Source organism: Saimiri boliviensis, chromosome 4 (genome assembly GCF_048565385.1).
Source record: "Saimiri boliviensis isolate mSaiBol1 chromosome 4, mSaiBol1.pri, whole genome shotgun sequence".
Lineage (NCBI taxonomy): Eukaryota > Metazoa > Chordata > Mammalia > Primates > Cebidae > Saimiri > Saimiri boliviensis.
Genome location: NC_133452.1, coordinates 133,815,925 through 133,838,288, shown reverse-complemented (window position 1 = coordinate 133,838,288; position 22,364 = coordinate 133,815,925). Strand labels below are relative to the sequence as shown.

At 42.5% G+C, this 22,364-nt stretch overlaps 1 pseudogene; it reads left to right on the top strand.

The window, feature by feature from the left end:
- Window positions 1–21,194: 21,194 nt before the first annotated feature.
- LOC101040243 (histone H2A.Z pseudogene) lies at window positions 21,195–21,569 on the top strand (annotated as a pseudogene).
- Window positions 21,570–22,364: the final 795 nt, after the last annotated feature.

Genomic DNA, 22,364 nt, shown 5'->3' with positions numbered 1-22,364 from the left:
TCATGTTACAGAAAAACATATTTAGGCAACTAGCACAATGAGTAGAATAGACCCTCACATGGCAATACTAACACTGAATGTAAATGGACTCAATGCTCCACTTAAAAGATACAGAATTGCAAAATGGATAAAAATTCACCAACTAACTATCTGCTGTCTTGAGAGACTCGCCTAACACACAAGGACACATGTAAACTCAAGATAAAGTGATAGGAAAAGATATTCCATGCAAATGGACACCAAAAGCAAACAGGAGTAGCTAATATTATATCAGATAAAACAGACTTTAAAGCAACAACAGTTAAAAAAGGCAAAGAGGGACATTATATAATGACAAAAGGACTAGTTCAACAGGAAAATATCACAATCTTAAATATAGACACAACTAATACTGAAGATCCCAAATTTATAAAGCTATTATGATTGGACTTAAGAATTGAGATAGATGGCCGGGCGCGGTGGCTCAAGCCTGTAATCCCAGCACTTTGGGAGGCCAAGGCGGGTGGATTACGAGGTCAAGAGATCGAGACCATCCTGGTCAACATGGTGAAACCCCGTCTCTACTAAAAATACAAAAAATGAGCTGGACATGTTGGGGCGTGCCTGTAATCCCAGCTACTCAGGAGGCTGAGGCAGGAGAATTGCTTGAACCCGGGAGGCGGAGGTCGCGGTGAGCCGAGATCGCGCCATTGCACTCCAGCCTGGGTAACAAGAGCGAAACTCCGTCTCAAAAAAAAAAAAAAAAGAATTGAGATAGATAGCAACAGAATAATACTGAGGGATGTTAATTACTGATGGGACTAGACAAATTATCAAGATAGGAAGTCAACAAAGAAACAATGGACTTAAACTATACCCTAGAACAAATGAACTTAATAAATAGTTATAGAACACCCAACAACTGCACAATATACAGTCTGTTCATTAGCACCGGGAACATTGTCCAAGATAGACCATATAATAGGACACAAAACAAGTCTCAACAAATATGAGAAAACTGAAATTATGTAAGGTATTCTTTCAGATCACAGTGGAATAAAATTGGAAATTAACTCCAAAATGAGCCCACACAACCATGCACATACATAGAAATTAAATAACCTCATCCTGAATGATCATTGGCTCAACAATGCGATCAAGATAGAAATACAAAAATTCAATTAAAAAAAAAAAGAAATAGAAAAATTCCTTGAACTGTCAGGCCTGGTGGCTCACACCTGTAATCCCAGCATTTTGGGAGGCTGAGGTAAGTGGATCATCTGAGGTCAGGAGTTCAAGACCAGCCTGACCAATATGAGGAAACCCCATCTCTACTAACAATACAAAAATCAGCTAGGCATGGTGGTGGGTACCCATAGTCCCAGCTACTGGGGAGGCTGAGAAAGGAGAATTACTTTGCTTAAACCCAGGAAGTGGAGATTGCAGTGAGTCGAGACTGTGCCACTGCACTCTAGCCTGAGGCAACAGAGCATGATTCCATGTTAAAAAAAAAAAAAAAAAAAAAAAAAAAGAAAATTCCTTGAACTGAAGGATAATAATGACACAAGCTATCAAAACCTCTGTGATACAGAAAAAGCAGTGCTAAGAGGAAAATTCATAGTATTAAATGCCTACATCAAAAAGTCTGAAAGAGCACAAATAAACAATTTAGGTTCATACCTCCAGAAACCAGAGAAACAAGAAAAAACAAAAGCCATACCATACCCAACAGGAAAAAAAAAAATAACCAAAATCAGAGTCACTGAAATTGAAACAAAATATTACAAAAGGTAAATGAAACAAAAAGCACGTTGTTTGAAAAGTTAAACCAAATTGGTAGACAATTAGCAAGATTAACCAAGAAAAGAAGAGAGAAGATCCAAATAAGCTGAGTTAGAAACAAAACGGGAAGGCCAAGCCTGGTGATTCATGTCGGTAATCCCAGCACTTTGAAAGGACGAGACAGGTGAAATCACCTGAGGTCAGGAGCTCAAGACCAGCCTGGCAAATATAGTAAAACGCTGTCTCTACAGAAAATACAAAAAATTAGCCAGATGTAGTTGTGCACACCTGTGAACTCAGCTACTAGGGAGGTTGGGACAGGAGAAACTGTGGAACCCAGGAGGCAGAGGTTTCAGTGAGCCAATATTGTGCCACTGCACTGCTGCCTGGATGACAGAGCAAGACTCCATCTCAAACAAACAAAAAAGAAACAAAATGGGAGATATTAAACCAATACCAGAGAAATACAAAAGATCATTCAAGGCTACTGTGAACACCTTTATACACATAAACTAGAAAACCTAGAGAATATGGATAAATTCCTAGAAATATGCAACCCTCCTAGATTAAACTAGGAAGAAATGGAAATCCTGAACTGACCAATAACAAGCAGTCAGATTGAAATGGTAATATTAAAAGTTACCAACAACGAAAGCTAAGGGCTAGATGGATTCACAGCGGAATTCTATCAGACATTCAAATAAACAGTACCAATCCCACTGACACTATTCTAAAAGGCAGAGAAAGGGAATCCTCTCTAAATCATTCTATGAAGCCAGTATCACCCTAACACCAAAACCAGAAAAGAACATAACAAAGAAACAAAACTACATGCCAATATCCCAAATGAACATACATGCAAAGATCCTCAAAAAATACTGGCTACCAGAATCCAACAGCATATTAAAACAATAATCCACCATGATCAAGTGGGTTTCCTACCAGAGATGCAGAGATGGTTTTACATAAGCAAGTCAATAAATGAAAACAAAATTTAAAACAAAAATCACATGATCATCTCAATACATGCAAAAAAATCATTTCATAAAATCCAGCTTACCCTTATGATTAAAACTCTGAGCAAAATCAGCATAGAAGCAACATACCTTAAGGAAATAAAAGGCATCTATGGCCAACATTATACTGAATAAGGAAAAGTTGAAATCATTCCCACTGAGAACTGGGAAAGTCAAGGATTCCTACTTTCACCACTTCTATTCAACGTAGTACTGGCAGCCCTAGCCAGAGCAATCAGACAAGAGAAAGAAATAAAGGGCATCTTAATTGGTAATGAGGGAGTCACGCTGTCGTTGTTTGCTGCTAAGGTGATTGTATGCCTAGAAAACCCTTAGGACTCCTCCAAAAAGCTCCTAGAACTGGTAAATGAATTCAGCCAAGTTTGAGGATACAAAATTAATATACACAAATCAGTAGCTCTGATATACACCAACAGCCACCAAGCTGAGAATCAAATCAAGAACTCAACCACTTTTACTTTAGCTGCAACAAAATTAAAAGACTTAAGAATTTACCTAGCCAAGTAGGTAAAAGACCTCTGCAAGGAAAACTACAAAACACTGCCGAAAGTAATCATAGATGACATAGACAAATGGAAACACAGCGCATCCTCATGGATGGGTAGAATCAATATTGTGAAAATGACCATACTGCCAAAAGCAATCTACAAGTTCAGTGCAATTTTCATCAAAATACCACCATCATTCTTCACAGAACTAGAAAAACCAATTCTAAAATTCATATGGAACCAAAAAAGACACTGCATAGCCAAAGTGAGACTAACCAAAAAGAAGAAATCTGGAGCCATTACATTACCCGACTACAAACTGTACTATAAGGCCACAGTCACCAAAACTGCAAGGCACTGGTATTTTTATAAATAGGCATACAGGCTGGATGTGGTGGCTCACACCTGTAATCCCAGCACTTTGGGAGGCTGCGGTCGGTGGATCACAGGATCAGGTGATGGAGATCATCTTGGCCAACATGGCAAAACCCTGTCTCTACTAAAAATGGAAAAATTACCCAGGTGTGGTCGTGCACACCTGTAGTCCCAGCTACTCAGGAGGCTGAGGCAGGAGAATCACTTGAACCCAGGAGGCAGTGATGGCAGTGAGCTGAGACCACAAAACTGCACTCAACAGAGCAAGACTAGGTCTAAAAAAAAAAAAAAAAAAAAAAAAAATAGGCATAGAGACCAATGGAACAGAATAGCAAACCCAGAAATAAAGCCAAGTACTTATGGTCAACTGATTTTCAACAAAGCAAACAAAAACATAAACTGGAGAAAGGACACTCAATTCAACAAATGATGCTGGGTTGATTGGCAAGCTACATATAGAAGAATAAAACTAGGGCTGGGCATGGTGGCTCATGCCTGTAATCTCAGCACTTTGGGAGGCCGGGGGGGGTTGCATATCACCTGAGGTCAGGAGTTTAAGACCAGCCTGGCCAACATGGTGAAACCTTGTCTTTAAAAAAGAAGAAAAAGAAAAAGAAAAAGAAAATGGTCCCTCATCTCTCACCCTATGCAAAAATCAACTCAAGATGGATCAAAGACAAAGCTAAGGCATGAAAACATAAAAATTTTAAAAGACAGCATTTTTAAAAAACCCTTCTAGACATTGGCTTAGGCAAAGACTTCATAACCAAGAACCCAAAAGCAAATGCAACAAAAACAAAGATAAATAGATGGAACTTAATTCAACTAAAATCCTCTGCACAGCAAAGAAGTAATCAGCAGAGTAACAGACAACCCACAAAGTGAAAGAAAATCCTCACGATCTATACATCTGACAAAGGACTAATATTGAGAACCTACAAAGAATTCAAAGAAATCAGCAAAAACAAAACAAAAAATCCCATCAAAAACTGGGCTAAGGAGGCTGCCATCATGAACGACACAGTAACTATCCACACCAGAAAGTTCATGACCAGCCAACTACTTCAGAGGAAACAAATGGTCATTGAAGTCCTTCACCCCAGGAAGGCAACAGTGCCTAAGACAGAAATTCGGGAAAAACCTGCCAAAATGTACAAGGCCACACCGGATGCCATCCTTGTATTTAGATTCAGAACTCATTTTGGTGGTGGCAAGACAACCGGCTTTGCCATGATTTATGATTCCCTGGATTATGCAAGAAAAATGAATCCAAACATAGACTTGCCAGACATGGCCTGTATGAGAAGAAAAAGACCTCAAGAAAGCAATGAAAGGAACGCAAGAACAGAATGAAGGAAGCCAGGGGGACTGCAAAGGCCAATGTCGGTGCTGGAAAAAGCCGAAGGAGTCAAGGTGCTGCAATGACGTCATCTGTGGGCATTGTGGATTTTTCACAAGATGCTTAATAAACTAAAAACTTTTAAAAAAAATGTGCTAAGGACTTAAATAGAAAATCCTCAGAAGAAATATACAAATGGCTAACAAACATATGAAAAAAATGCCCAACCTCACTAATGATCAGGGAAATGCAATTCAAAACCACAGTGCAATAACAACTCATTCCTGCAAGAATGACCATAGTCAAAATATCAAAAAATAATACATGTTGGCGTGGATGTGGTGAGAAGGGAACACTTTTACACTGCTGGTGGGCATGTAAACTAGTACAATAACTATGGAAAACAGCTTGGAGATTCCTTAAATAACTAAAAGTAGGTCTACTATTGATCCAGCAATCCTGTTATCATGTATCTACCCAGAGGAAAATAAGTGATTATATGAAAAAGAAACCCAAATATGCATGTTGATAACAGCACAATTGGCAATTGCAAAACTATGGAACCAGCCCAAATGCCCATCAATCGACGAGTGGATAAAGAAAATGAAATATAGATATAGATATAGAGACCAAGGAATACTACTCAGCCATAAAAAGGAATGAAATAATGGGATTCACAGCAACCTGGATGGAAATGGAGACCATCATTCTAAGTGAAGTAACTCAGGAATGGAAAACCAAACATGGTATGTCCTCATTCATAAATGGGAGCTAAGCTATGAGGAAGCAAAGGCATTAGACTGATAAAATGAACTTTGGCCACTCAGGGGAAGGGGAGTAGGGAGGTGAGGGATAAAAGACTACACACTGGGTACGGTGTGTATGCTGCTACAGTGATGGGTGCACCAAAATCTCAGAAATCAACGCTAAAGACCTTATTCACGTAACCAAACACCACCTGTTCCCAAAAAAACTATTGAAATAAAAAAATCAAAAAAAAACAAAACAACCCCACTGCAAAAAAAGAAATACAGAAGAGCTAAATAAGTGGGGAGAATTACCATGTTCAAGGATTGGAATACTCAGTATTGTTGAGGTACCAAGTCTCCCAAAATTGATCTGTAGCTTAAATGCAATTCCAATCAAAATCATGGCAGGCCTGAACCTAAAATTGTAAAAAAATACAAATAAATCCTGGCAGGCTTTTTATAAAAGAAATTACCAAGCTGATTTTTCAATTTATATGGAAATCTGAAAGACTGAATAGCCACAGTAGTTTTTAAAAAGAAGAAACTTGACTAGGCCCGGTGGTTCACGCCTGTAATTCCAGCGCTTTGGGAGGCCGAGGCAGGCAGATCACCCGAGGTCGGAAGTTTGAGACCAGCCTTACAAACATGGAAAAACCCCGTCTCTACTAAAAATACAAAATTAGCTGGGCATGGTGGCACATGCCTATAATTCCAGCTATTAAAGAAGCTGAGCCAGGAGAATTGCATGAACCTGGGAGGCAGAGGTTGTGGTGAGCCAAGATCACGCCATTGCACTCCAGCCTGGGCAACAAAAGTGAAACTCAGTCTAAAGACAAAAAAAAATAGAAACTTGGAAAATACACACTACCTGGTTATAAGACTTACTATAAAGCTCCAGGAATCAAAGCTGTGTTATTGGCTTAAAGATAGCCATGAATCAGTGGAATAGAATAAAGAGTACACAAATTAAACCACACATAAATGTCTCTGAAAAATGCTTCAAGGGGAAAGATCGTGTTTTCAGCAAATGGTGCTGGGAAAAAAATGACAAGAAAAAGAAGGAACACCATATCCAAAAACTAACTTGATATAAATCATAGATGTAAACATAAGAGCTAAAGTTGCTAGCCTTCTAAAACAGTGGTACCCAACAGATAATAAACTGAGTCACAAATGTGAACCACATCGGTAATCTTTAATTTTCTAGTAGCCACATTTTAAAAACTAAAAAGTAATCACTGAAATTATTTTTAGCAATATGTTTATTTAACCCAATTCATCCAAAATACAACTTTAAAATGTAATCAATGTAAACGATTATTGGCATAGTTAACATTTTTTCTCATACTTAGTCTTTCTTTAAATTATTCCTTTGCGCCTCCAGGGCTTAGGATTTCCTTAATTTTGCATCCAGCCATGTCAAGATTTCCTTCAGTTCCACGGATTCTAGGATTTGCGGAAGACATCAGTACCGTTTACATTTCCAATTCCGGGTGCAGGAAAGAAAAAGTACAGAGACACGGGAGGGGGGTCTGGGACCCACCTCAGCCTCCTCCTCTCCCAGCCATCCTCCACACACCCTCCCCACAAACTCAGGGTTTCTTGAAGTGCCAGGCACAGGTGGAAAGCAGGAGATACACAAACCCAGACCTCCGCAACCCGCCTCAGGAAGTCCTTCTGAAATCTACCCAGCCCCACTCCTGCCGCAGCCTGGGTGCTTTCCCTGGTGGAGCCCCACGTCTTCAGAGGGTGATTGTAGAACACCGCTCCTCCCAGTAACCCAGGGCTCACTCCTTCATCTGCATCAGGACTCAGCTCCCAGGGCGCCTCTCGGGAAATCTCACACCGATAATAACTTAAAATCGCCCCTGGCTCCTTCATCTTCCGCGCCTTGCTTTTCTCTTAGTCATTCTTCACTTTGGGACACCCCTGTAGTTGACGTCAGTGACTTTTTATTGGCCGTATCTTTCAACTGAAGATAAATTCCTTGAGGGCCGTGATTTTTCCTGCTTGATTTTTACCCACGCGCCTAGAATAGCGCCTGACAAAAAGGTGCTGAATAAATCTACAGACCAGGACCTCTTAGAGTCTGGGGCTGACAGGTCGGTATTTTCCCCAATATGTGATATTTTTTTTTAGGTCCCCAGCGGGGAGGCTTACCCAGGACAGCGAGTGCAGCCTCAGTGGCGGACATCCCCCTCGCCCCCTCCCGCCGCAGAGCAAGACAGACCCCTGCGCAGCCTCCGGGGAGCAGCCTCCAGGGCGGAGCCGCGAGCCGCTTCAGCGAGGGAGTCCGGGCCAAAGCGCCAAAATCCGCCACTGCGGCTCAGCCGCAGCCTGTTTGGCGCTGGGGAGCCTCTCCTGGCGGGCGACCGTCGCGAACAATCAACGGAACCAGAAACTAGATTTGGGTCCAAGATCAAGGACCTTTAACCGGGGACTGGAGACGGCAGGGGACGAGGCCTAAGGGATGTAGACGGCAGGTCCTGTCTGCTTAGGTCGCAAAGGGGAAGAGGAGGGGGAACCCCAGAGTCCTGGAATGGGCCTGGGGCGGGGCCGCCCTCCAGGATCCGAGAGGGTGCGAGTTCCGAGGTCCTGCAGGACCGGGGCGTGCGGAGGAACCGCCTTCAGGAGCAAATGCTCAGCCCCGTCTGGTCACAGACATCCTTGTAACCCAAGATAGTCTCCAGCTCCGACGCCACGTGCTTCCCGGGTCCCTGCACACTAGGGTTGCAGACTCAACTAGTGGATTCCGGGGAGGAGAGACCTTCCTCCCGGGAAGCAGCACAACAAATTTCAGGGACTCGGGAGTCCACGGCCTTATTCCAAAACCACTGAGAGATTGCGTACTGGGAGCACAGAATGTCTGTGGGGTCAACCCCGACCTGGGAACCAGATCTTAGGGCTGCAGACCTCCCTCTGCCTTGAGGTCGCAGTACACCGTCTCTAACTGGGAGGAAAAATCTGTCGCGGGACGGGGTCGCCCCATGTGCCCAGAGGCCTGTTCTGCAGCTGGGAACCGAAGGGGACCGTGGGGAGGTCCCCGGTGGGGAAGCGAAAGGGGAGCTGCGTGTCTGTCCTCAGTCCCTCGGCCACGCGGGGGCGCTGCCGCTCTGCGCTCGGGTACTCGGGAGCCGCTCGGAAGAGGACGGAGCATTGGTCTACGCAGAGCAGAGACTGTTGATCCAGAAAGGATGCATCAGTGAGGTGGGGCTGGGGTGACAAAGGGCGGGGCGGGGTGGGGGAGGCCTTCTGAGAAACCCTGGACTGCGGGGGTTCCGGCTCTGCAGAGGGGAGGAGCGCTCTGGAGCTGCCTGTCTCTGAGGTTTCCCGCTCCTCCTTTCAAACCCTCTCTCCAGCCTTTTGATGGCAACACTCCAGGAAGATGGAAAACTGATCTTCTTTTTCTTACACTCCTTAATCCTTTACTCGGTGCTGCTTTTAAATAATTTTATTTTAGAAGAGTTTTAAAATTACGTAAAAGTTGCCAAGGTAGTACAGAGTTGCCATCCTCCCCACACTCAGCTTCCCCTGGTGCTGACATCTCGCATTACTATGGCCCATTTGTCACAGCTACTTAAGCCATTTTGATACCTTATTATTGACTAAACTGCAGACTCTATTTGGAGTTCATCAGCGTTCCCCTAATGTCCTTTCTGTGTTCCGGGATTCCATCGAGAACATCACGTCACATTTAGTCTCCTTCATGCCTCCTCCGGTGTGTGGCCGTCTCCGAGGTTTTCCTAATTTTTGATGTCCTTCACAATTTGGGGAAGTATTGACCACATACATTCTGAAATGTCCCTCAAATTGAATTTAGTTGAGGTTTAGATCATGATTAGACTACAGTTATGATTTTTTAGATGAGGTGAAGTGCTTTTCTCCAAACACCTTATCAAGGTTCTATAATATCAATTTGATGTGCCACTGTTGATGTTAAAGTTGATCAACCGGTATTACAGCTTCCTGTAGCTGCCACAACAAATTCCCACAAGGCTGGCAACTTACAACAACAGAAAATTATTCTTTCACGGTTCTGGAGGTGCCAACTTCAAAGTCAGCATGCAGAGCCACACCCCTGGGAAGGCTCTAGGAGCGGATCTATTCCTTTCATCTTCCAGCTCTGGCAGTTGCAGGGCCTTCGTCAGCGTTCCTTGGCTTGTAGCCCCATTGCTCCGATCTCTGCCTCCTTCTTCACGTGCCTTCTCCTTTTCTGATTCTCTTTTCTGTGCACCTGTTAGGAAGACACTTGTCATTGGACTTAGAGCCCACCTGGCTCATCCAGGAGGATCTCCTCATTTCAGTATCCTCAGCTTCATTACATCTGCAAAGATCCTTTTTCCAAACAACATGACATCACAGCTTCGGGGGACTAGGACATAAACATATTTTTTGGGGGACCACCATTCAACCCACTACATCTGTCCCACAGTGGCAACCCACCAGTGCACCACAGCTTTTAATCCTCTTTCTCATTCCCAAATAAACTCAGCATGTTTTGGACATTTAGCTAATTTTTTTTTTTTTTTCAGGTTGAATACTCTGGTGTCAGAAGTGCTCCTGAAGAAAGATTTTCTTTGGAGGAGACTAATACTGTGTTTGTTGCTTGATTTTTTTCCCTCTATTTCTGAGCATCTTTTGAGAGAAAAATTTACTTTTAAAGAGGTGGGGATGGGTCGACCCTTGAAAAGCTGTTTGGGCTGTTGTCACAATTCTATGAGACTTCAATCCCCCAAAAGAGAAATTTTCTGTTGTCAGGGAAACTTGTACATAAATAAATATGAATATCATTAGACGGCATGCCAGTCTCAAGAAAAATCTGGAGAAAATGGTAACAGGATGGACAGTTAGAGCACAGACTGCCCACTGAGCAAAAACAAAAATCCTATGCTAGGGACATTGTTAAAAAACAACTCTCTCCAACCACTACAGTTACCTCACGGGGATTATAGAGTTATTTTTTTTCTTTTGAGAAATTAATAAGAGGCAGAACAGGATGCCAAAATTCCCAAAACATGCAACCTAGACCATCTTCTAGGACTCCTGTCAGGTAAATGTTCAAAAATTGCAGTCGTTGCCTCATGCCTGTAATCCCAGCACCTTGGGAGGCCGAGGTGGAAGGATTGCTTGAGCTCATGAGCTTGGAACCATCCTGGGCCACATAGCAGGAACTCATCTCTATTTTTAAAAAATTAAAATCGGCCAGGCGCGCTGCCTCAAGCCTGTAATCCCAGCACTTTGGGAGGCCGAGAAGGGTGGATCACGAGGTCAAGAGATCGAGACCATCCTGGTCAACATGGTGAAACCCCGTCTCTACTAAAAATACAAAAAATTAGCTGGGCATGGTGGTGAGTGCCTGTAATCCCAGCGACTCAGGAGGCTGAGGCAAGAGAATTGCCTGAACCCAGGAGGCGGAGGTTGTAGTGAGCCAAGATCGCCCATTGCACTCCAGCCTGGGTAACAAGAGCCAAACTCTGTCTCAAAAAAATAAAATAAAATAAAATCAGTAAGAAAAGAAAAAAATTAAGGTCTTCTCTTGCATACATTTTAAACCAATAGATAGAGTACATCAAAGTAAATTTAGATCTTCAATGGCCATCCTTGGGGTCTTTTCAGTTCCCCAAACTTGTCTTTCTTAAAACAAAACTAGAAGACCACAGTCCTACAATTAAACAATGTGAATGGGAGGCTTACTTTGCTTGGTACCTCAAAGCTTCGAAGTACATTTGGGATTGGAAAGTTGCCTCCCTCTAAAATTCTATGTCAAAATTAACTGAGACCCACAAACAGGTGAGGAAGGACACCACGGCTTTAGGGCCCCAGATTCTTTCCTCTCCAGACAAGATTTCCTGTTCTCTTTCTTCTGGCCTTCTCTAGCGACCTTTGGCTGAATTACCTTTCCCTCCAATTCCTCAGCTTCCAACACCCCTGAACCTGGGCTCTCAGAACTTATCCCCTTAAACTTACTGATTTCTTTCTTTTTTTGAAGCCAGGCTGAACTTTTAGCCATTACCAAGTAATTCCCAAGGGTGACTGAGGACCCTTACCCATTTGCTGATTAATTCAGCACAGCACTTCAGGCTTCCCGGCCAGATTTTTCTAACACATACCAGTTGGTTCACATACCGGCTGGTGAAGGGCAGGCTCCATACTGCATGGCCAGTGCTGGTTGGTGTGACACTGGGGGAGGAGGGGATGTTTAGGCAAAACCACCTTCAAAGACTATAATAGAGCCAGAGCATAGGGGAAAAATACTCATGAGGCAATATTTGATGCTTTTTCTAAAACCTTAGATGGAATAACATCCAAACCTATACCCAAGAACCTAATGAGCTGGTTTACAATCATTACATTTGGATCCAGGTGTGTTTAAAGAAAACACTGCATCACCTATGGATATTAAATCTACCTGAGTAGCCTTTAATTCTGAATTTGTGAAAGGCTTTTCTTCAAAACATTCTGAGCTTGGTAAAAGAGCCAGCATGAGGCGGGAAACTGTCCATTTCTAATCTCATCCATTTGGCGATCAGCTGCCTTCCCCCTTGAGGACACTACCAAGAAAACTTGTAAAATTCTTCATCTCCAATGACAGGAGATGGCGACACTCAGAAACAACACTAGACAGACAGTCCCCTGGCTGTGCCACTACTCTAAGAAGCCAGGCCACTGGAAAGGAGATTGCTGAAAAAGAAACAGCGTCTTTCTCAACTCTCCTCCTCCCTAACCTGGAGACCAGTCTCAATAAAGGGGCTCTGAGGACATACAGAGGCTCTTCCCAGTTCTCCCACTTAATCTTCTGAGTGAAACGAGCATGAATGAGGGATGGAGTCTTAACTGTACTTGTAGACACACCTGAGCAACACTGTCAGTGTTTAACCCCACCACACTCACCTCAGAGTAATAAAAAAGATACAACTGGTGAAAGCTTCCAGCAAGCCTTGAACAACTTTGGTCTCACAGCCCATTTCCTTCTGCCCTGGCCCTCTGCAAGATACTCACCCCTTTTTGCTACTTAATTCTTCCCCCACATCCACCTCCATGGACATGATTTGCTAGAAAAAGGGCCGGGTGCGGTGGCTGAAGCCTGTAAACCCAGCACTTTGGGAGGCCGAGGCGGGCGGATCACAAGGTCAAGAGATGAGACCATTCTGGCCAACGTGGTGAAACCCCATCTCTACTAAAAAATACAAAAATTAGCGGGGCGTGGTGGCATGCGCCTGTAGTCCCAGCTGGTCAGGAGGCTGAGGCAGAATTGCTTGAACCCAGGAGGCGGAAGTTGCAGTGAGCCGAGATTGTGCCACTGCCCTCCAGCCTGGCGCCTGGCAAAAGAGTGAGACTCTGTCTCAAAAAAAAAAAAAGAAAGAAAGAAAAATACCATGCTGGAATTTCGTTTTCCAAAAAGGAAAAGGTAATGTTAGAATATGACAAACCAAACTGTGCTGATTCGACCTTGGAGTCCCCTGAGGACTCTCCAAATTCCCCCACTTGTAATGTCATTCCCACTGAGAAAACAAACACAATGCTGCCCTGTGTTAGGTTGTTCTTGCGTTGCTATAAAGAAGTACCTGGCCAGGCACAGTGGCTCATGCTTGTAATCCCAGCACTCTGGGTGGCCAAAGCAGGAGGATTGTGTGAAGCCAGGAGTTAGAGACCAGCCTGAACAACATGGTGAACCCTGTCTCTACTTAAAAACTCAAAAATTAGCTGGGAATCCCAGCTACTTGGGAGATAGAGGCGTGAGAATTACTTGAACCCGGAGGGGGAGTTTGCAGTGAGCTAAGACAGCGCCAGTGTACTCCAGCCTGGGTGTGGGTAACCCCCATACAGGTACCGAGGAAGGAGAGCCAAGCAGAATCCTGGCACAATTAAGGCCTGAAGAATATCTCAGTTTATAGTGTTACTACTCAGTTATTTCCCTTTATACAATCCTCTATATATAATCATATATTAGTTCATAGAATGAGTACCTAAAGAATATCTTACCACTCAGTTATTTCCATATATATGTAAAACTATATCTTAGTTTATATTCGGAGGAATGCCTAGAGTAGATACAGTACAGAGCATGAATTGAGGAATAAGCAGCTTACAATTGGAGGAATGCCTAGGACAGACACAGGGCAGAGCAAGGGAAAAACACTTATACCAGGACAAGAACCCATGGCCCAGGCAGCAGCGTTCAGTATCGTAAAGATACCCGCTGTATGGCAGGCTTGGGGCAAGAGCCACTCCTCCTGATAAAGAAGTTGTAGGACCGTGCTCCAGTTCTTGTGAAAACCTGCCCTCAGAATGGCAATCACACCTTGCTGACTGTGAACTTTATCAGCTCTTGCTACTGTGCTGCTCAAAAAGCATTCGCCTAACAAAACTCACTTGAAGCTGCCAGCAGGTGGGGTAGACTTTGACAGCTCTGTCACTGCTGTGTGACTTAAAGCATCCCCTATAAATCTTAGTAGCTTGCCCATAGATAGAGGTATTGCACACTACACCCTCTTCATTTGTGCAGTGGCACAAGGCCTACCTCCATGCCTCGGTGAACTAATGGGGGTGGACCCTTTACTGCCCACAGCCCTTGACTCAATGGCCTAATGTGAATGAGCCCATTGCTGTGCACTGTCCACCTCCTAGCCTAGGTGACCTAATGACACCTTGTTTTATTGCTCAGGACCCTATCACTATTCTTAAAGATGACTTCACTCACTGCCCTGCCCCCTAATCTACACACAATAAATACTCACACTTCTGGATGTTCGGGGCCTCGCCTGACTCCACCCATAGGTGGTGTGTCCCCCAAGACCAGCTGCATTTTCCTTGTACTTCTGTGTTCTGTCTCTTTATTTCTCAGATCCTGCACCTCAGCACAGCATAAGGGACACCCCACAACCCTGTGGGCCATCAGCCCTATACCTGGGTGACAAAGTGAGACTCTGTCTCAAATCTTAACTTTTTCACAAAAAACGATTACCTGAGATGGGGTAATTTATAAAGAGGTTTAATTGGCTAACGGTTCTGCGTGCTTGACCGGGAAGCTCGGCATCTGCTCAGCTTCTGATGTGGTTGCCGGAGGCTTACAAGCACAGTGGAGGCAAAGAAGAGCAGGCATGTCACCTAGTGAAAGCAGGAACAAGGAGCAGGTGGGGGCCACACACTTTTAATCAACCAGATCTCATGAGGCTTACTCACTATCTCAAGGACAATACCAAAGTGACGATGATAAACCATTCCTGAGAAACATGTCTCCATGATCCAATCACCTCCTGCCAAGGCCTACCACCAACACTGTGGATTACAATTCAACATGAGATTTGAGTGGGGACAAATATACAAACTCATCCCACCCCGTCACTGCTGAATCACATCCCTGTTTTTATACAGGCAAAACCATCTATTGATACTGGCAAAATTTACAGTACACCTCCTATTAAAATCCAACTTCATCCATCAAGACCATTGCCTAATATCAAATAATATCCACTAAACCAGATGGCATTATAAGTTATTAAACCGATTATAGAAGAACAAGAGAGCCTCATGCCAAGCCAAGCTCAGCCATAGAGACTCTGACCCAGGCGGCACTGAAGAATTAAGAAACAGACACAGAGATAGAAAGTAAAAGTTGAGTTCAGAGTGGGGATCAGGGGTCCCCCAGCATTTCCAGCTGAGAGTGCAGAGCAGACTCTGACTTACATATTTATTCTTTACTTTCCAGTGACAAGTTTTACAAGTGGATGCTCTGTGTTCTTTCATTGGTTACAGGTAAACTAACCAAGCAGCTTGTGTATATTTACTACAGGTTAAAGGCAAACTAGAAAGCACTCTTCAGAGAAAACAAAGGAAAGAGTCACCTATCCTGTGTTCAGAGAACTAATTCATCTGGTGTGAGGCATATTCATATTGGTTACTGTTTTATAATGCTTTGAGCAGTTTTCCGCTTTGGGGGTGACTAGGTTTTCCTCGCTGCTGCTCTCACAGCAAACAGTACGATTTCTCACACACGTCAGAATCTCAACAGCCTTGTTATACCACATACTCATCCTTGCAATGTCCCAATCGACCTATTTAAAAAAAACAAAAAAACACCTGTAGGTGGAGTTTTGTTCAGGACTTCTCAGCCGTAAACTACATAGTGATTCTAAGGCATCCAGTGGTTCCAAATCCCCGTATTTTATTAAACTCATTACTTATTGATGGCAGGTTTTTCACTGTCACTAATCTATGTCATGCATTCTTTAGCAATCCAGTGGATCAGGATTCCTTTTTGCTTTTACCTGGGAAAGCCAACAATTTACCTAGACAGTAATTGCCCCCATGCTTTCACGACAGCCTTTTCTGAGTTTTTCAAATCTTAAGGGAGGACTTGGAGGATATACATTCTCCTTAAGGTTCCACCTTACTACAATATATAGATGAATTTCTTCTTTGCTCTGCTTCACAGAGGGCCTACAAAAAAAGGCACTGTACATCTGTTAAAGCAACTGACTGCAAAACACCATAAATCTGTAAGGAAAAGATGCAGCTTGTAAAAACTCAGGGGAAGTACTTGGGACATTTAACTTCATAAAATCAATTGCATTTAGACCCAGACAGGTGTTTTGCAATTCCTTCACGCAAGAACCAAATGCCACAGAAAAACACAGAATATTGTAATGTTGCACTTGCGGTGTGTAAACTACTTACATATTAACTAGAAAGACTAAAAAATGAACTAATAAAAAATAACTACTACAATGGCCTTTTAAGACACAGTACAATAATATATGAATAGAAACAACAAAAAGTTAAAAAGCAGGCCAGACACAGTGGCTCACACCCATAATCCCAGCACTTTGGGAGGCTGGGGCGGGCAGATCCCTGAGGTTGGGAGTTCGAGATCACCCTGACCAACATAGAGAAACCTCATCTCTACTAAAAATATAAAAATTAGCTGGGCATGGTGGTGCTTGCCTGTTGTCCCAGCTATTCGGGAGGCTGAGGCAGGAGAATCACTTGAAACCGAGAGGCACCTGAGATCATGTCACTGAACTACAGCCTGCACAACAAGAACAAAATTCAATCTCAAAAAAATAAATGCAGGGGGATGAAGTTAAAGTGTGAAATTGAGGCCAGGTGCAGTGGTTCATGCCTGTAATACCAGCACTTTGGGCGGCCAAGGCAGGTGGATCACCTGAGGTTTAAGACCAGCCTGGTTAACATGGTGAAATCCCATCTCTACGAAAAATACAAAAGTTAGCAGGATGTGGTGGCATACACCTGTAATCCCAGCTACTTGGGAGGCTGAGACAAAAGAATCGCCTGAACCTGGGAGGTGGAGATTGTAGTGAGTCAAGACTGTGCCACTCTACTCCAGTCTGGGCAACAAGAGCAAAAGTCCATCTCAAAAAATAAATAAATAAAAATAAAGTGTGGAATTTTTATTATCTTTTCAGTTCTTTGTTTATGCAATCAGTGTTCAGTTTTTAACAGCTTAAAATAATGGTTAAACATATTATTTGCAAGCAGCATGATCATCCCAAATTATAAAAAACATACAACAGGTATACAAAAGAATTAAAAGCAACAATTAAATCATAACACCAGAGAAAATCACCTACACTAAAAGGAAGACATGAAGGAAAGAAAGAAGAAAAAGATACTAGAAAACAAATAACAAAATGTTCTTCTTTACCAATAATAACATTGAATGTAAATGGTCTAAACTCTCCAGTCAAAAGACAACATGACTGAATGGATAAAATAAACAAGACCCAGTGATCTGTTGCCTACAAGAAATACATTTCACCTATAAAGACACACATGGACTGAAAAGAAAGGAATGGAGGAAGATCTTCCATGCCAATGGAAACCAAAACCAAGCAGGAGTAGCTACACCTATATCAATCCAAATAGATTTCAAGAGAAAAACTATATGAAGAGACAAAGAAGGTCACGATATAATAATAAAAGGGTTAATTCAGCAAGAGAATACAACAATTGTAAATACTATGCACCCGTCTCTTCCTTTCTCCGCCATCGTGGTGTGTGCTTGACTCCACTTCTCTCCATGTCTTCTCACAAGACTTTCAGGATTAAGTGATTCCTGGCCAAGAAACAAAAGCAACATTGTCCCATTCCCTATTTGGAGTTGGATGAAACTGGTAATAAAATCAGGTACCACTTCTAAAGGAGACGTTGGAGAAGACCCAAGCTGGGTTGATAAGGAATTGCACGTGAGATGACACACATTTTTATGCTGGCTGAAGGTCACAATCACGTTACCATATCAAGCTGAAAATGCCACCACTATCTGGAGAGTTGGACAGCGTTTTCTCCTTGATCTCTTATGAACTCATTGGTTGACTGGGTTCAGTAATAAATGTGAGACCTGTCATTTCAAAAATAATAAGAATAATAATATGCACCCAACACGGAAGCACCCAGCTACATAAAGCAATTACTGTTAGAGCTAAAGAGAGAGAGAGATCTCAATACAATAATAGCTGGAGACTTTAGCACCATGCACTTTCAGCAATGGACAGATCATTTAGGCAGAAAATCAACAAAGAAACATTGGTCTTAATCCACACTATATGCTAAATGGACCTAATAGATATTTACAGAACATTTCATCTAATGGATGCAGAATACACAGCTCCCAACTACTCTGGAGGCTGAGACAGGATAATTGCTTGTACCCATGAGGTGGAGGTTGCAGTGAGTTGAGATCATGCCACTGCATTCCAGCCTGGGCAACAGAGCAAGACTCAGTCTCAAAAAAAAAAAAAAAAAGCTTGAGTTTTGGCAAGCCTCACCACCATGGGCTAAAGGGCTCCAGGGCTCTAGAGCTAAAAATAAACTTGAGGCCAACTGCTGCAGCTCACGCTTGTAATCCCAGGTGGCATTCTAAGGTTTTTTACTCCAGTCCTTGGCTTCCAGACAGCACCTCTGGGCCTGCCTGGGTCTGGGCCTGCTACTATCCCAAAGGGAAGGACACAGCCTGTCTGGCTTCACCACCTGCTGATTGTAGAGCCCCTAGGGCCTTCAGTGAACACAGGCAGTACCCAGATAGTGGTCATAGCCACCCTTGGGTGAGAATCACTACTATGCTGGCTTCAAGTCTCATCCAGCACTGTCTCAGTGGTGGTGGACACAAGGGTACTTGTGTCACCCCATCACTAGATTCAGTTGGCTCAGCACAGAAAAGGAGACTCCAATTGTTTGGGAGAAAATAAGGAAAGAAAGCTAGAGTAATCCAGAGAATTCTTCCAGATTTTATCCAAGACCACCAAGGCAATACCTCTACAAGTTTGGAAGAACCACAGTGCCTTTGCAAGTTAGGAAGAACCACATCTCAAGCCCTACAGGGCTTAGATCATAACACCTAATGCAGATATGGCTTAGATCATAACACCCAAGTCATTTTGCATACCTGGAAACCCTTCCCAAGAGGACAGATACATATAAACTCAAACTGCAAATACTACAATAAATAGCTAACTCTTTAATGCCCAGATACTGATGAACATCTACAATCGTCAACACCATCCAGAAAAACATGACCTCACCAAACAATCTAAATAAGGCACCAGGGACCATTCCTGGAGAAACAAAGACATGTGACCTTTCAGACAAATAATTCAAAATAGCTGCTTTGAGGAAACTCAAGAAAATTCAAGATAACACAGAGGAGTTCAGTAGTTTATCAGATAAATTGAATAAAGAGATTTAAATAATTGAAACAAATCAATCAGATATTCTGCAGTTGAAAAATGTAACTGATATACTGAAAGATGAATCAGTCTTTTAATAGCAGAATTGATTTTAAAAAGAGGAAATTTTTTAATAATAGTGAGCTTGAAGACAGGATGTTTGAAAATACAGAGAACACAAAAAAGAATGAAGCAGGTCTACAAGATCTAGAAAATAGCCTCAAAAGGGAAAATCTAAGAATTACTGGCCTTAGAGGGGAGGTAGAGAAAGAGATGGGGTAGAAAGTTTATTCGAAGGGATAATAAGAGAGAACTTCCCAAACCTAGAGAAAGAAGTAAATATCCAAGTAAAATGTTGCATAACACCAAGTCAATTTAACCCAAGGAAGACTACTTCAAGGCATTTAATAATCAAACTTCCAAAGGTCAAAGATAAATACAAGATCCTAAAAGCAGCAAGAGAAAAACAACACATAGCATACCATAGAGCTCAAATACATCTGGCAACAGACTTTTCAGTGGAAACTATAGATCAGGAGAGAGTAGCGTGGCATATGTAAAGTTCCGAAGGAAGAAAACGTTTACCCTAGAGTAGTATATCCAGTGAAAATATCCTTCAAACAGAAAGAAAAAAAGACTTTTCTACACAAACAAAAGCTGAAGGATTTCATCAACGCCAGACCTGCCTTAGGAGAGATGCTAAAGGGAGTATTCAATCAAAAAGAAAAAGATGTTAATAAGCTAGAAGAAATCACCAGAAGTACAAAACTCACTAGTAATAGTAAGTACACAGAAAAAAAACAATATTATAACATGGGAACTGTGGTGTATAAATTTTAAGTAGAAAGAGTGAAAGATGCCGGGCGCAGTGGCTCACGCCTGTAATCCCAGCACTTTGGGAGGCCGAGGCGGGTGGATCACGAGGTCAAGAAATCAAGACCATCCTGGTCAACATGGTGAAACCCCGTCTCTACTAAAAATACAAAAATTAGCTGGGCATAGTGGCGCACGCCTGTAGTCCCAGCTACTCGGAAAGCTGAGGCAGGAGAATTGCTTGAACCCAGGAGGCGGAGGTTGCGGTGAGCCGAGATCGCGCCATTGCACTCCAGCCTGGGTAACAAGAGCGAAACTCTGTCTCAAAAAAAAAAAAAGACTGAAAGATGAACCGATAAAAACTAACTGCAACAACTTTTTAAGACAGATTTTGCAATAAGATATAAATAGAAACAACAAAAGCTAAAAAGCTGCAGATGACCTTAAGGTATAGGGTTTTTAAATTAGTTTTCTTTTTGCTTGTTTGTTTAGGCAAACAGTGTTACGTTGTTATTAACAAAATAATGGGTTACAAGATATTATTTGCGAGCTTAATGGTAACCTTAAATCAAAAAACATACAATGCATACCCAAAAACAAAAAGCAAGAATTTAAATCGTATCACTAGAGAAAATCACCTTCACTAAAAAGAAGACGTGAAGGCAAGAAAGAAGGAAGAAAAGAACAAAACAACTAGAAAACAAATAATAAAATGTCCTCGCTTATCAATAATAACATTGAATGTTCACGGACTAAACTCTCCGATCAGATTATGACTGAATAGATAAACAGGACCCAATGATCTGTTGCCTATAAGAAACACATGTTGTCTATAAAGAAACACATAGGGCAGTTTGAATCGCGGGGCGACAGAGGAGTGGGTGGCGGGATCTCGCCGTGGGTCTAATTAGCTCCTTCTCTGCGTTGCTTGCTTGACCTTCAGCAGAATTCGAAATGGCTGGCGGCAAGGCTGGGAAGGAGTCCGGAAAGGCCAAGACGAAAGGCGGTTTCCCACTCGCAGACAGCCGGCTTGCGGTTCCCACTGGGCTGTTTTCATGGACACCTGAAACCTAGGACGACAGTCACGGACGTGTGGGCGCGACTGCCGCTGTGTACCGCGCAGCCATCCTGGAGCACCTCACCGCAGAGATGCTGGAACTGGCAGGAAATGCATCAAAGACTTAAAGGTAAAGCGTGTTACCCCTCGTCACTTGCAACTTGCTATCTGTGGAGATGAAGAGTTGGATTCTCTCATCAAGGCTACAGTTGCTGGTGATGGTATCATTCCACACACCCACACATCTCTGATTGGGAAGAAATGATGCCTGGATTCCTTGTTATCTCAGGACTCTAAATACTTCGTAATTTTATTTGAGCAAGTTGGAAATTTAATTAGCTTTCCAACCAACCAAATTTCTGCCTTCGAGTCTTAACCATACTTAAGTGTTACAAAGAAGCTATTGATTCTGAAGTAGTGGGTTTTGATTGAGTTGACTTTTTTAAAAAACGATTTGGATTTTAATTGTGATGCAGAAGTTATAGTAACAATCATTTGGTTTTGTACAGACATTATTTACACTCTAGTGGATCAGCTCAATAAAGGTCATATCCCAAAAAAAAGAAAGAAAGAAAAAAAGAAACACATAGACTGAAAATAAAGGAATGGAAAAGATATTCCATGCCATTGGAAACCAAAAAGAGAAGGCGTAACTACTCCTATATCAAACAAAGTAGATTTCAAGACCACAGACCCACAGGTAGTATCACGCCTTTCCTCTAAGATCAGGAACACACCAAGGTTGCCTTCTTTCACAACTGTTATTCATCGTAGTATTGAAAGTCCTAGCTAGAGCAATCAGACAAGAGAAAGAAATAAAAGTCAAATTATCCTTGTTTGCAGATGATGTAATCTTTTATTTCAAAATATCTAAAGACTCCACCAAAAAACTGTTAGAACTAATAAACAAATTCAGTAAAGTTGGAGGATACAAATCAACATTAAAAATTAGTAGAGCAACATGCTGGGCGCGGTGGCTCACGCCTGTAATTCCAACACTTTGGGAGGCTGAGGCGGGTGGATCACAAGGTCGAGAGATCGAGACCATCCTGGTCAACAT